The sequence below is a fragment of the Phyllostomus hastatus genome, unplaced genomic scaffold, assembly GCF_019186645.2.
Source record: "Phyllostomus hastatus isolate PE091 unplaced genomic scaffold, TTU_PhHast_1.1 phas_contig_40, whole genome shotgun sequence".
Classification (NCBI taxonomy): domain Eukaryota; kingdom Metazoa; phylum Chordata; class Mammalia; order Chiroptera; family Phyllostomidae; genus Phyllostomus; species Phyllostomus hastatus.
Genome location: NW_025333872.1, coordinates 67,738,290 through 67,752,824, shown reverse-complemented (window position 1 = coordinate 67,752,824; position 14,535 = coordinate 67,738,290).

The window sequence follows — 14,535 nt, the reverse complement described above, 5'->3', positions numbered from 1 at the left end:
CTTGAAAAAGAATGAAAAAAAATTATTAGTTATACATGTGTGCCTTGCTCACTGCCCTGAACTGGGAAACAAATTGAAGACTGGATTCCTACTCTCAGAGAGCTCACAAAGTTAAAAACTGACAGGAGGGTGGTGAGAGAAATGTGAAACAAACAAATTAGAGGACATTGCCATTAAGTGACAGATGCAGAGTATTAACTGTGGCATGGGAAATTCAATAGTCTAAAAGCAGTATAAAAGAAAGTTCCTTGAAAATATTTTTACAGTTTAAAAGAGGTTGCTGTATCAACTTATTAATAATAGTAGTAATAGCTGCAATTTTTTTCTTTCTACTTTCTCATATGTATAAGACAGCATTCTAGGTCTTTTTTCTGCATCCTTTGATTTAATCATAACTTCAATAAGTCAAATCTTATTAGTGTCATTTTATAGATGAGCTAAATCATAAGAGCTTTAAGAATTGAAAAGCTTCACATCTGTGTGGATGGCTAACACATGATTCAGTCATAAGAGGAAGGAATGAAATAAATTACCTCCTTGTCTTACTTCAAGCACTGTGCATTTATAGTGTACTTTTTCCTGCAGGCTGTAGTTGAGAAAGTTGAAAAGTCACTGCTGTAGGTTGCCAGGATCTCACAATACTGTTGAAATAGACCTGTGTATAGGACATGAAGACAGCTTTGTCCTGTAAATATCCCTTTAAAAATTCAATATTAACTGTTGATCACTACAGATACATGAGGTCTGTCTTGAAAAAGTGCAACCATTGTTAACATAATGAGAGTGGTTTGTGTGACATTGATTTAACCTGGCAGTCATGGAGAGTGGACTGGAATGTACATGTGTAAACAATGATGACTTCACTGTTCTAGTCAATGGGGGTGGTAGACCCTGTTGAGTGAATGTGTGTACTGTGTGGGTGTTGCACTTAAAATGACTGAGTGAGTAGAGCAATGAATCTGCATCAAATTTTGCATTAAGCTTGAACATTCCTGAATGGAGACTATTCAGACGATTCAGAAGGAAACAGCTGTGGGTAACTGGTGACTGGCAGCTTTATCACAACAATGGGCCCACTCATGAATCACATCTCTTGCAGTTTTTTTGTGAAACATCAAATCACCCAGGTGACTCAGTCCCCTATAGCCCAGATTTGGTGCCCTGCAACTTTTTGCTTTCCCCAGAACTAAAATCACCTTTGAAAGGGAAGAGATTTCAGACTGTTGATGAGGTGCAGGAAAATTCAACAGGGCAAGTGATGGTGATTGGGAGAACTGTGTGAGAACCCAAGGTGTTTACTTTGAAAGGGACTGAGGCACCACTGTCCTATGTACAATGTTTCTTGTATCTTGTAGCTTCTTTAATCAATGTTTCTATTTCTCATAGTACATGGATGGATACCTTCTGGACAGACCTCTTATGTGTAGTTATCAAAGAAACTATTTCTTTTTTCTCTTTAAGTAAACTTCTTAGAATTTCCATGTGAATAAATTCAAAGCATAATGAAAATATGCTTGTGTTCTTCTCCTTTGTAATTTTTAAATGTTAATATTAATTGTGCTCAATATATTCTGAATAAAGTAACTTAAACTCTATCTACTAACCTCCATTTTTCTGCTAATTTAGTTATTGTGAAACTGCCATATCTGTCTCTTTTATAGCATAAAATAAAGGGTGAAAAGTGAATAAAAGAAAATGCTTAACTCTATTTTGTATTTGTCCTGCCATCTTGTTATTGGAACACTTTGAATAGTATCGACATGTGACCTGTGTAACTATCACAAAACTATATTGTAAATTGAAATGAAATGATAAATGCTATAAATATTTGATGTCCTTTCTCCTATTATTCTCTATGTATGCTTTCCATCTTGGTGCCAGATGCCCACTCTGAAAAGAACAGAATGAGATTTCATATTTGTTAAGAGGTGCATTTTTTAATGCTTTGGAAATACTCAGGAAGTCAAGAGTTCAGCCACTGCAAGTCAATAATAAACCATTGTGTAAATTATAGAAGTCCTTACCACATATCTCATAAACTGTTATTTTCATATTTAAAATACACGGTGAATTAATTTTTTGATCAGGGAATTAGTTGAGAGTTCTCTTTAAGCTACAATAATTCCCGGGTGTGTTTCTAATGAGTCAGTGTCATGTCAGGACAGGTGTGTTGAAATTAAAGTACCTTTGTCTTCCCTTACTACATATTTCCAAATCTGGCATAGAAGAGATTCAATAAAACACCGGCAACAAGGTTCTTATTCTCTAAAATATGAATGGTAAATAAAATGTTCTAAAGGTACACACAGATCTATTTTATGGATTTAGCTTTGTTACTGACTGGTAGAAAGCCGACCTTCATGAACAGAAAGTGAATAAAAAAGAATGCAAGGCAGCAGACATAGCCCCTTCTGTCCCTGCATCTGCACAGCACCTCTCCCGAGCCCTCCTGTAGCACCCGCTGCATCCACAATGTATTGTGTGAGTCCCATCTCCCTGCTACAACACAGCTCTTTAAGAAAGGCCTTTTCTCTCACTTATCTTATTATCCCCACAGTACCTAGCTCTGATTTTGCACATATTTAGCACTCAATACATTATTTTACAGTGTTTTTTAAAAAATAATATATGCCCACTAATGAATATTTCAAGAACATAGTAAAAGTTAAAAAAAAATCAGATGAACCACCGTTTCATCTAAATATACCGAAGACAATGCTTTAAAATACTACCTCTCCTTTAGTTTTTTTCCTGTTTATGGCCATTTTTATATAGACATAAGCATAATGTCAGAATAATTTGTATATGAAGTTAGACATTGTAACATGGTCAGTCTCCATGCTATTTTAAATTCACAGTGTACAGTGAAATGATTGCATGACATTTCATTTAAAAGATATTAAAACAGTTAGTCATCATTCTTTTGTTGTGAGGTGTGAAGGTTGTTGCAAACTGAAGACAGGAGGTGAGTGAGAAGAAGGTTACAAAACACAAGATATGACAAGCATGAAAAGAGAATAGAGAAGATGGTTCACAGACAGGCAAAAATTGAGAAGCAGAAAGAAGATGTAGAGAAGATAAGAGGTAAGCACTATAAAGTTTGAGGGTCATGCATTATGACTGAAACAACTTTTTAAGGTAAATAATTGAAAAAGAGTAAGAGGTGGTAGACATATAAGAAAGGAAGCAGGAGTCAGGCATTATCTTAATAAGATCAGGTAAAGTGTTCCTGAGTTGGTTTTATGGTTGTAAATTGTTCTTGTTACCTGACTAATCAAAATAAAAATAAAGCCACCTTAAAATATAGTGGTTGTTCTCCTAGGATTTGAAAACACAAGCATAAAAATTCCACAGTAAGAGTACAGAAAGTCTCTTATGCTCTGAAATTAAAATGCGTTGTAATTTGAAAGGATAGAGTAAACCATTTTTGTACTTATTTTTACACAGTATTTCGATCATAAATTGGTATTGATGGTGGACATTTAAAAAGTAAATAAGAGGCCCTGGATGGGTAGCCTCGGCTAGTTAGAGTATTGTCCTGATACACCAAGTCTGTGGGGTTTGACCCCTGGTCAGAGTATATATAAGAATCAGCCAATGAATGCATTAATAAGTGGAACAACAAATCAGTGTCTTCATCTCTGTCTCTCCCTCTCTGTCTCTCTCTCCTTTACTCTCTCTCTACAATCAATAAGTTAAAAAAATAAAAAAATATAAAGTAAGAACTTCCACTTCTGACTATAACAGAGAGATTGATAGTGGACTTGCCCTCCCACAATAAACAAATAGAAAACTGGTTAAAATATTTGAATGTCTTTGAACAGTGGTTAACAGGAGGCGATGATCCCTATTAGAAGGGTGACAATTGAGGTCTGCTTTATGATCACCCTGATTTTTTCCCTGGTGGCCTTTTTCATTCCAAAGATGGATGAGGGGGACCCATACATAATATGATGATCTCTCTGGTTGTGAAGATCGATCCTGGAATTTGGGTTGTCTGAGGCATCTGTGCTAAATGCTCAGTTATATGTGAAATAAGGCAATTTATGAGGCAAAAAATAACTGGTCATCAGTAAGCTAAACAATTTCCTGAGTCCATGCAGGGCTGACAGATTTCAGATTTCTACTATCCAGAATGAAGAGACCTTATTGAATACCAAGCCGCACACTGTAGAGCCTGCAAGTATAACATCATAGCTGTGGGGCTAATCTAGCACAAGCATAGAGGCCACTCAAGATACCCCCTTATTACTGCTGAAAAATGTCTCAAAAGTCTCAGGTTGACTCATAAACAACTTTATCTCCTAGATACAATACCCTCACTGGGAAGGAAAATGTCCACATAGTGATTAACATAATTTATGATAGCAGAATCAAATCTAAAGAATTAAACATGTGAAGAAGCAAGAAAATGTAGCCCATATCAAGATAAAAATTAGTCAAAAGAAAGAGATTCAGAAATGATAGAAAAGATGAAACTATGAGACAAGGACATTAAAATGACTATTATTAACAGGATATTTGGAAGGAACTCAGGAAAGTGGGAAAACTATAGAATTTAAAGGTCATTTTGAAAATTTTGTAGCTACAAACATGAGAATGAGTCTATAGGTACAGTTATGGAATAGGCAAATAATTGGATGTACACAGGATTGAGGCTCTACCAATTTATTCAGGTTAATTTAAGAAAATTAGAAAAATTGCTAATTCAACCTTACAATTCTTTAAGAAACATAAATGTCTGTCTTAAGATGTAAGACAGCGTAATTTTCATAAGCCATATGCATGAGCTTTTAAGGCTGCAGTTTGTGCACATAACTGATCCTGATGCAGGGATCAAAAGATGGATGAGAAACGCTTCAGAAACCACTGTAACAAATATGGTGACACCGTTGGTAATGACAAAGTAGAACCTCGGGCAAAGGGTTCTCTTTCTATGAGGTACTATCAATATCGAAGTTATAGTACAATGAACATTTATGTGCTGAAAAGCTTGGCATCAAAATACATGTAATAAAATCTGTTAGAAATGTGCATAAACCAAGGATTTACAGGAAAAGCTACATGAAGGCTGCTCCAAACAGATTGCTCAGGGCCAAACACAGGCAGCATCTGACACTGGACTGCACAAGAGTCCCTACCAAGAGTCCCAGAACCAACACCTAGTCGCCAGTTTCAAACACCATCAGGGCAGGATCCAATTGGTCTCACAAGTGGCATATCCAAAGACAGGTATCAGTAGGCACCAAACCCTGCTAAGGCAAATTTTGCTTTGTGTGGTCAGCACCTTTGCAACAGCTTACATGCCATGCCCAGGACTGAGTCTTACAGTCAGCTAGCCTGAGGCCAACCCCATGCATGAATGGGCCAATAGCAATGAAACCTCAACTACAACAGGAGGGCCCATTTAACATACACAAAGGACATTTACAGGTACCCAGCTCAGGTGAGTAAGAACACCGCACCACTGGATCCCACAGGACACCTACTACATGAGGTCAGTCCACCAAGACTGGGGAGTCACAGCAAATCTGTCTGCTGCATAGAAACAAACACAAAGAGGTAGCCAAAATGGGGAGGAAAAAGAAACATGCCCCAAATGAAAGAACAGGAGAAATCTCCAGAAAAAGGGCAAAATGAAATGGAGCCAAGCAATTTATCAGATACAGAGTACAAAGTAATGGTTACCAGAATGTTCAACAGCATGAAAAAGGACACAGAAACCATAAAAAAGGACCAGTGGGAAATGAAGAATACATCTGAAAGAAGAATCAATTAGAAGGAATAAACAGTAAGTTGAACGAAGCAGAAGGTCCAATCAGCAATTTGCAAGACAAGGTAGAAAAAACACCCTATCAGAGCAGCAATAACAATAAGATCAAAGAAGAAATCAAAAGGTACCTTAAAGCAAATGTACATGAGTACACAATAACCCAAAATCTGTGGGACACTGGGAAAGCAATCCCAAGAGGGAAATTCACAGCATTATAGGCCTATCTTAACAAACATATGTTAATTGTTTTTGTTTTGTTTCAAGAGACAGAAAGTCCTGAGGTCATGTAAGTTTGAGAAACACTGGCTTGCTAGGTTTATCGCAGGATTTAACAAAAGCTTTGAGAAGAAATGTGTGCTGTGAATCTCTAATAGGGAGAATATCAAACCTATTTGAAAAAATCTCTTTACATTGCCCCCCCCCCTTTTTCTGGATTCATCTTCTTTTAACACAGCTAAATAATTCCTCTTCCTGTAACAACTCCTTACAGAATGTATTTTCCAAAAAATCAAATCAAATGCAGTTGTTCATATTCAAGAGTTGATGGGAATGATTCTCAGTTAAGATATAAAAGTGGCCCTGACTTCTAAAGCAAAACCACATATCTTTTAACAAATACATAAACTGATCATGTAAAAATATTTTATATAATTTAGTTTGTGTTTGTATCAATTTCTTTGTAATAGCTTTTACCCGAGAAAAGTATTTAAATGTGTATGAACATTTTGTTGTAGGAACATCACTGGGAAAACATGAAAGGCACAAGGAAATTCATTCATTCATTTATTCAGTAATTGTTCACTGAGCCCCTCCTCAGTTCCAGCACTAAGCTAGATGATGGCAGTAAAACTGTTTAAGGGGATTAGGTGTGCTTCTGAGAGAACTAGCCTGAGTTAAGGCCCTAGATCAGAAAGAGCTTAATTCCTCTAAAGAATTACAATGATTAATAGAGGGAGAGTGTCAGGATTCTGAGTGGCAGGGGCAGGTGATGTCAAAGAGAAATTGTGAGTAATGGTGCTGGCCATCTAAATCATCATTTCTTTAAATCTTAAATATTTAAATATTTAGAATTTAGGTAGGTCTAGTAATATACACTAGATCTTCTTGCCTTTAGATCCTAGATGCCTATAAAACTGTAAACTCTTTGAAGGTAGGGACAATCTCTTAATCATTTTTAGTTCTTCTAAGTATCTGGCACATTTTAAAAACAGTTTTTGAATATTCACAACGTTGTCTCAACCATATCCTCAGTAGTCTAAGCACCCACTCCTCCTGGCATATTAATATATATCTGTGAGTAAAAGATAGAAAATTGTAATGCAACAATAATTAAAATAAAATTTAAAATGGTTAAAAATTAAATTAAATTAAATTAAAACATATATATATCTGTGAGTAAAGGTCACTAACAATTATGAATTTCAATGATAATAGGTATAATTAATTCTGATGTAAATATAGTCACTGAGCACTACTGAATCATATGACAGCAGATAAACTTAAGATCCAATTCTTAAAATCATAACTCAGGTTTTATTAATACGCAGTAGTTACCAGTGGCTACCTGAAGTTCTGCCACTTACTGGCTGAGTGGCCTTTGGCAAGTTACTTGATTTCTCCAGGCTTCAGGTTCTTCATCTATAAAATAGGAATATTAATAACAAGTTAATACATGTAAACACTTAATTATAATGGCTTCAACAAGGTTTTGGTTAATATATTAATATTTTCATTATTATTCATGATGATGATGAGAGGAGGAGGAGGAGTCTTGTAGAGGAAAAGCAGCTAGGTGATTAGTTTTTCTGACCTGGAATAAATGTCTGTGCATCCAAACTAAATATAAAACCAAGAGACTAACTTAGAAAATGGATAAATAGTCAACTAAAACACTCTTGTTGGCTTTTACTTTTGAAATAAAATATCATTCAGGAGTGTTACCTCTCTTAATTTGATACTCACATGTTAAATCTATACTACAAAAATATCAGTCATAAATGGACAAAAAATTACCTCTAATAATTCAAGCATTACTTGAGTTAGGAAGAAAACAAACCTAGTATAATTTAAAGTCATGTTTCATGTCAAATTATAAGATTTTCAAAGTGCATGTATATCCTAGAGCACTCCATTACCCTGCTTTGGGTAGAACTAACCCTTACAACTGTAAAGAGATGATATACATGGTCTTTTTTAAATTGCTTGCATTTGGTACTCTGCATATTTTTCCCTTTCCCCAGGGCATAATCAATAACCTTATAAATTAAGTCAGGATTCTCAATCTTAAACATTCTGACCCAAGTTGCAAGTGTTTTAATGTGTAGAGTCAAGGTAAAATTTGGACATCTATCTAGAATAAAACTCTTATTTGAAATTGAAATACTAATTCAAATATTAATATATAGAGAATCAACAACTGATTTTTAGGATAGCTGTTCTACTTTCTCAGACAAAACATTTATTTTATTTATATAAGAGCTACCAACTTTATTGGTTGGCATATATAATGCCTACATAAATCTCGGCCATTATAATACCTTCTTTTCATGAAGCTTACATTCTGTTTTAAATACAGAGGGAAGATCAAGCTGTGGAAGTCAAAAGAACTTATGACATTGTTCCACTACCATTGCTTACCAAAGAGGGTATTGTTGAAGAAGAACTGAAAAGCTCTTAAAGAATTAAAAATCAATCCATCTTCAGCTAACATTGGCTGCAGGCATTTTTGGGAGGAGTAAATGCACTTGAGAAATCTTATTTTACTTGAAGGTAAATACCAAATCAAAAATCCCCTCAGAGTTTTGAGAACAACAAATGACAGATAAAATGTACCTGTAGTGATTGAATTATTGGTAATTACACTGTGGGTATTTTGTTATTCATTTACATAATATTCACAATCAAGCTTTACACTTTCAGTTGTTTATTTTTCTGCTTCTCTCCTCAGTGATTGGAAGCACCTCATGGGTTTTGTTGTCAAAGCAGCCATACTTTCTGCAAGACTGGCCCCCTTCTCCACATTTCTTTAATCCCGATTTTCTAAATCAAGACTTCTGGGATAGAGAGGATAATCTGAATGCTGACAGGGGTGTCCAACCTTTTGGTGTCTCTGGGCCACAGTGGAAGAAGAAGAGTTGTCTTGGGCCACACATTAAATACATTGCAACACGTAATCACAAAAAAAAATCTCATCATGTTTTAAGTAGATTTATGATTTTGTGTTGGGCCGCATTCACAGCCATCCTGGGCTGCACAAGACCCATGGGCCGTGGGCTGGATACCTCTGCAACCTTTAAATTGGTTTGATAACCCTATAAACTAAGAAGAAAAGTTTTTAAATTCTTCAAGGTTGCAAAGTATTCCTTAGTTAAATTTATGGCATTGCAAATTTCTGCCTTTCTGAAAGTGACAATTGGTGGCAACTTGTATTTCTGGCTTTTAAAATTAAATTCTAAAATAAGCCATAGATTAAAGTTTTTTCCCTCAAGAAAGTCACTTGTCCTACCCATGCAAATATAAAAGAGGTAAATTGTTTTAAGTTCTCATTCAGGAGACAAATGAAGCTTGCTGAGATATTTCATCACACTAGACCACGCGTATCTCCCTTTTCCCACAGAGGAAGAACAAAATAGAAAACAAAATTTTGCTCTGTGACCTAGAGTTCAAGTTAATAATGTTTTGCACTAAAGTCCTTCTATTTTACTGGCATTTGGGGAATGGAGTAGGAAGGGAAGCCTAACTGATTTTATCAGTAGATAATGTCATAAATTGCTTTTCTCTACAAATTGCTACATTTGATAATATCATAAGGTTTAGCAATAGCTATTCATTTAGGACTGTTAACATACTTGGTTTTTAAAATAGAACCTACTCAACAAAATAAACAAGCCAGAAAAATAGAACCAGAGACATTGAAATTAAGAACAAATTGACAGTATCCAAAGAGGAGGTGGGAGGGAATAATGGGGGGAAAGGGGGAAGGGTTTTCAGGAACATGTATTAAGGACACATGGACAAAACCACAGGGGGTAGGATCAAGGTGGGGAAGTGGGGATGGCTGGCTGGGATGGGGGAAGTAGGGGGGAAATAGAGACAATTGTACCTAACAATGAAAAAAGGTAAAAAAAAAGAAAATATAAATTAGTATTGGAAAAGTAAATATGATTTTCAGATTTTTATATTTTAGATCAAGGGTGTCAAACTCATTTTCACTGTGGGTCCACATCAGCCTCATGGTTGCCTTCAAAGGGCCAAATGTAATTTCAACTCCTTAACAGTTAAGGAGTAGTTTATATTTATACAGTCCTAAAATTATTTCAGCACTTATTTAAATTTTCTAAATTTATGTATGTTCTGCCTAAAATAAATATTATATTTTTGTAGTAATCTACTTCACTGGTATAAACACATCTGGTTGTCATGGACATCATTGACTCAGATTTGTGGGGGGGAAAGACAATCTGTGTGGAAAGAACATTGGTTACCTGCTATTTTAATTATTAAGGTAATAATTTAGGTTTGTGCCTTTGACATTATATGTTGTTTTTTTTAATTTTTTTTAAATACCAAAATCTGTCTTCACTGACAAAAGCACGTTTTTAAACAGAGTATGCTCTTCCAATTCTAAGTTTATACTGACCCCTATAGGTTATTAAGTTCTAATTTATTTCTGGCCTATTCTTACAGACCATATGGTGAACAATATTTAAACATGTTTACATTTAGGATTTAATTATTTTAGAAGTAAAGCCATAAAATATTTTTCATAAGCCCTTTCTCTCCTTATAATGTGCAACATAACTATGCACAAATTTCTGTAATCCTTTGAGAGAGTTTATTTTGGAAGCCCAAGATGTTTTAGCTAGCTCTCATTAACTTCAATGTTGGTCCACTGAGGGCGGAGGAACTAAGCAGCATAATTACTATTCAAGAGCAAAATATGACCTGATTATTTTCCTCAAAATCTGTTCTGTTTTCACAATTTTTATAGCTATAGTCCATCAAGAAACTAACTTTAAAGTTTATGTGTATAAAGGCAGCAAGGACTTGGGACCAGAGTAAGTCTGATTTCAGCTAACTTTGGTGTATGGACACTAATTCTAGGTTAAACTGGGAACTTTTAACCATTTCCTTAAGGATATGGATGTGGAATTACAGGATGGGGTGAAAGGCTACAGACTACTCGGTTCTGGGCACAGGCATCTCCAGGAATGAGTAGTAGGGAAGGAATTATTTAGACAACGTAGAAAGGGGCAGGACAGCGGCAACCAGCCAAGGTATCAGAGAAAACTGTGCCACGAGTAATCACTGACAATCTGTAACAGGAACTCTACACACACCATATGCTTCCAAAAATTGCCAAACTTGCATGAGATACAGAAGTTATTTCTTCCCAGTCTATTAGCAGAGATTGTACAAAAGGAAAATTTCTAACCTAAGAGAAGAGTTTCAGCAGTGCTGGTTTTCAAGGAGCGGAAACTAGAGTAGCCCAGGAGTAACTGTGGGGTAGCTTCAAGAGGTACAATGCCACAAAGTCCAGAAGGTTGGTCCGTATTACTCTGTAATAATAAGAGTAGAGTAGAGCATTATTAGGAGGTGTTTGTAAGCAACCTTTAAAAAGACAGTTCATTTTCACGTTTGTTCTGGAGAAAATCATCAGTCATGGACTATGCTATGTGAATTCAATATGAAGCCCAGGCTACCTTGTTTTTTCAATCTTGTACTTTAATATAACCTGAGAATTGGGGATATTAGGCATGAACTCTTTACTGTTCAGATAGTTATTTCCAGAGTATTATTAGGCAAAGGTATATTTTGACCCTTCTTCTGACTCAAAGCCAGGCATAGGTTGTCATAGAAAATATAAAACTAAATATTTTCTTGTACACTGAAGATATGGTTTTAGTGTCTATGGGTAAGTTCTGAAACCAAAATTATTGTTTGAGGTAGATATTATCATAATACTTAATAAGTGATAGGTCTATATTTCAAAGTAATTTATATAGTTTCATAAGGATAATTTTTGTGCCTAAATCATCCTGGGGGTTATATTGGTTTAAACTGACTTTTATGAATGCATTGTTGAATTGTTTACTATTGCCAGAATAAGCCTGAAAACCTTGCTTTGCATTTTTCTCAGGATCAAATGACCACAATCATTCTATACTTGCTCCACTTGTGAGCTTCGATTTTTTTTTTGTTTGCCCATGTGTGAAAATGAACCCAGGCTGTTTCCGAGGAAAACCTTTAGCCTGCCTATAGTGCTACAGCATTCTCTCAGCCCACTTCTGTGTATGTCTATTCTGACTTGTGTCTTGGTCTTACTCACGAATTTCCCTAAGATACTCTTAATTTTATGTTCCAATTGTATTTGTTTGGGGCCTCCATACTCTACACCTCAGGGAGAAAGCCTGTACTGAACTACCTGCCTCTGCACTGAACTGTCTGTTTGCACTTTGTTTCTGCCATTTGAGCCAGTCCATATAAAGGAATTCCTGAAATTCTATTTCAGCCAAAGGGACTGAGGTTTTCACCATCCAATCAGAGCTACACAGCTATATTCCCATCAATTATCTTCACCAACCAATCAGAGCAGCTGATTTCTGATCAAGCAGGACAGTGGCTTTTGTACAAATCATACTGTGAGGATTTGGAGGCCTCATCTGCATGGGACTAACCTATCAGGGATCAGGGTCAGGGACTTCTGTCTATTTAAGCCAGCATCTCTTCAGTGAGAGAACACTTTCCTAGCCCACAGAAGACTGAAGACTGTGTTCTCCTGGCTGAGCTGAAACACCAAGGTGTCTTGCTGATGCAGAGCAGAGCAGACCAGTACAGGTCAGAGTAAACCGGCACAGAATGGGGCTGCCCAGAGCAAAGAAGACCAGACCAGTGCAGCACCATGCAGACTAGCACAGAGCAAAAAGACCAGCAAGGAGCAGAGCAGAGCTATCTAGTCAGAGAGGGGCCTGGCCCCAGGGCCACCTGGCCACAGGGCTGCCTCAGAGCTGTGCTATTTTCATGGCAATGCTGTTATCACAATTGAGCTATTCCATAGCCATGCATTTTTCATAGCTGTGCTATATCACAATTGAGCTGTTTTGTACTGAATAAAGTTTCCTTCTTCACTGTACCCCAAACTGGGGATTTCTGTTAGTGTTGAAATGGCACCAACAACCATTGGTTGACAGAGTCAAGACTTGTATACTGTCAAACCATTGGGAGATAGAAATAAGCCATGGGTATAATGCCAAATAAACACTATAGAAATCAGTAAATGTTGCATATGAAGGCTATTTCCCCCCACTGGAGAGCATATCACTGACTGGATTTCTACCATACACAAAAGTGAGATTAAAAACATAAGTGTGAAGGGCAAAACTTTAAAACTTAGAAGAAAAATACACAGAGAAAAAAAATCTTTAAAATCTCGTTACTAGGTGGCCATTCTCAACAACAAAGTCGAGTAACTAAGGGCCAAGTTTTCTAAATTTGAGTACGTTATAATAAATTTTAAAATTATCCTGAGGTTTTAAAGGACACCACAAAAAAAAAGAGAAAGTCCAGACTGAGAGATGGTAACTACTAAACACAATAGAATTTGTATCCAAAATACATGAAAGCCACCTACTAATCCATAAAGAATAGATAGATAACCAAACTGGGAAATGGGAAAAAGTCTTGAAAAGGCACTTTATACATAAGAGGATGTCTTGGTCAATAAACAAAAGTTCTCAACCTTACTACAATAGTTATGAGGGAAATGCAAATTAGTAGTATAGTGAGACATTTTACTTCTTTCATGTTTTCTAAATTAAAGCATCACAGATTCAAATGCTAGCATAGGTATGGAACACTTCTCCTACTGCCAGAGAAAAGGGTACATTGGTAAAACCACTCTGAAGAGCAATTTGCAACAGTGAGTAGATTGAAGACATTGTAGCACAGGTTGTTAATTGGTCCCTAATATTCATTCACTATAACCTTCTCTTGGGGGAGCAGCAATGCAATCAGGAGCAATTCTATTTGATGTTTTATTTCTTGAGGACAGTGGAAAGTTCAGGGTTATGACATTATTCTCTTTATCTTTTTGTAGGTCAAAATATTTCAAAATTTAAAGATGTTTGCAGCTTATTGGATGATACACACTCCACTTTCTGACCTGTTGCATTTAAATGCCTATTAGGCATCCAGATGAAACCCTTTACTGAGAAAAAAATGTGAACCTGGCACCCTTTCTTGAAACTCTCTACTACATACACTCATTCTTTCTTATATTTGGTAGATCCTCTCCAGATCTCCCATAGTTTTGATTCCCCAAAATGTCTTCCCACAGCTTGTGATGAAACAAACTTGGTTAGATTAGAAGCTATGATCTTTATAGTGAATATATTACTACTATTGTCTTTATACAATATTGATTTCATATAAATAGTATAGGTCTGCCTAAGGAAAAGACACAACCCTAGGATCAGAAATCACTGCTGAATAGATCTCTTGATGAGCAATGAAGATTAAATGCTCTCTGGACATCATTGCTAAAAGTATCAAGGAGTCCAGAAAACAAGCTTCCATGTTGTGTCACAATATGTTATTATTCCCAAGAATGTAGACCAGGAAATGTTAGGTAATCTGGAGAAGCTATCTGAGGAGTTGAAGCAGCCCTTTGGTATATACACTCTGTCCATTCTGGCTTGGCAAGGCACAAAAGCTACTTAATCTTGGTAGGAAAATAAGGAAGGAGACTAGCTTGTATTGATTGC